We start from the raw sequence: 2,500 nt of genomic DNA on the forward strand, positions 1-2,500 counted from the left end.
GGATGAGATGGATGGATGGAGGATGGTGGAACTGGATGCGATGATGATGGATGGATGAGATGGAGATGGATGAGTGGAGGATGGATTGGAGATGGATGAGATGGATGGATGGGATGCATGTGCATGAGTATGGATGATGAAGATGATGATGGATGGAAGATGATGATGGAATGATGATGGATAAGGATGGATGGGGATGATGAATGATGATGGATATGGCATGGATGATGGATGCGAATGGAGGAGATAGGATGGATGGATGGATGGATGTGGATGGATGGATAAATGGATTGAACGGATTGGATGGATCGGATGGCATGATGATGGAATGGAGGAATTGGATGGATAAATGGATGGATATGGATGATGGATGGATGGATGGTCAGGCTGATGGTAAATGATGGATGGATGGATTCGTGATGCGATAAATGGATGGACGGATGGATGGATGGTGGAATGGACGGATGGATGGATGGTATGGATAAATGGATGCGATGGATGTGATGGATGGATGGATGGGATAAATGGATGGACGATGATGGATGGATTGACGATTGGAGGTGGAATGTGTGATGGATGGATGGATGGATGTGAATGGATGGATAGATGGATGGATTGATGATGGATGGAATAGAGGATGAGTGATGGATGGATAGATGGATTGGAAGGATGGATGGATGGATGGATGGATGGATGGATGCGATTGTGATGGATGATGGATAGATGATGGATGGATGGATGATGGATGGATTGATGGAGATGATGCGTGGATGATGGATGGATGATGATGGCATGGATGGATGGAATTGGGCATGGCAGGTATTGGCATGGATGGATCAGATGGGATGGGCGAGGTGGATGAGATGATGCGATGGATGATGGATGGATGGATGGATGATGGATGGATGTTGATGGCATGGATTGGATGGATGGATGGATGGATGGATGGAATGATGAAGAATAGATGAAGAATGGATGGATGATGGATGGATGGATCGGATGGATGGATGGTATGGATGTGGATGGAGTATGAGAGTGAACGAACGGAATGGATGGGTGAGTGTGCGTTTGCGAAGAATGTCGATGTGTGAATTGAATACTCGTTCTTTTAATCATGGTTTTGCCGAGCGTTAGAATTTATACGGAACGCCGAGTTTAATAGTTAAAGCGGCTTCAGTCGATCTTGTTTTTGCGGCGGTGCGTTGTCTTGCTATTTTTGTAGAAATGCGGCGGTGCCTCGATTTCTGATTGAACTTTGATGCAACTTTCTCGATTTCTTTAGCAGAACAAACACTAAGAAACATTATCGCACACACAGACAAAAAGAGTAAGTGCTTCCAACTTTGTAACGTTTTGTATACCTCGCCAGTGAAAATAGTTTATGGAAGCATTCGTATTCTTAGTAGACACTTAACTCCACCATTTTACTGGTATCTAATCGTTATCCTTTCGTTCTATAAATAAGGTATATATCTCATACTTACCTATCCCTATATCTTCTTCTGTTTATCTATAGTATGATCTAACATTGCGATGTCATAAGTAGATAGATTCACTAATTTATTAATCAACACAGTGACTACTAGAATGATATTACTGTATACGCACATGCATCAATGCATACACTATATTACGCATAGCAACACACACCACTCACACCACGCACGCACTACACACGCACGCGCCGGCGCCGCGCACACTACACACACACAACAACACACCGCACACACACACACACACACACACCACCCCCCCCACCCAACACACACACACATGCCCACACACGTCACCACAGCCACGCACGCGGCGCACACACACAACACCACACACACACACACAACACACACCCCACACACGCACCACACCAACGCGCCGCGCGACACACAACACACACACAACACACCACGCAGCCCCACACACACATCGCACACAACACGCACACACACGCACTGCGCGCGCACACTACACACACACACACACACACACACAACACTACACACAACACACACCACACGCACACGCACACGCACACCACACGCACACGCACACACACAACACACACAACACACCACACCGACACACACACACATCCTCACCCCCCCCCCACCCACACCACACCATACTTGCCGTAGTTTGATGTACAAGCGTACATTGGACGTTTGCTGTAGATCGAGGACGCGAACCGAGGAGGATTTTGTTGAGAGATTAAGACCACATGTGACATGGCAGCGTCAGCGGCTGCGGGCTATGCCTCATGAGCTTAGACGCACGGCAAATGGAATACGAATCGCTCTAAAGACTAAATAACGACTGCAGGAATACAGCTTGAAGGTATACTGCTATAAATAAATAAATAGGTTAATTAATTAATATATATAATAAATATATAAATAAAAATAAAAAATAATCAGATACATTATATATATATATATATATATATATCTGCTATATTATATATATTATATTATTTATGCAGAAGAGAGAGATGGGGTTGAAATAA

Source organism: Priapulus caudatus, unplaced genomic scaffold, assembly GCF_000485595.1.
Source record: "Priapulus caudatus unplaced genomic scaffold, Priapulus_caudatus-5.0.1 Scaffold163, whole genome shotgun sequence".
Classification (NCBI taxonomy): Eukaryota; Metazoa; Priapulida; class Priapulimorpha; order Priapulimorphida; family Priapulidae; genus Priapulus; species Priapulus caudatus.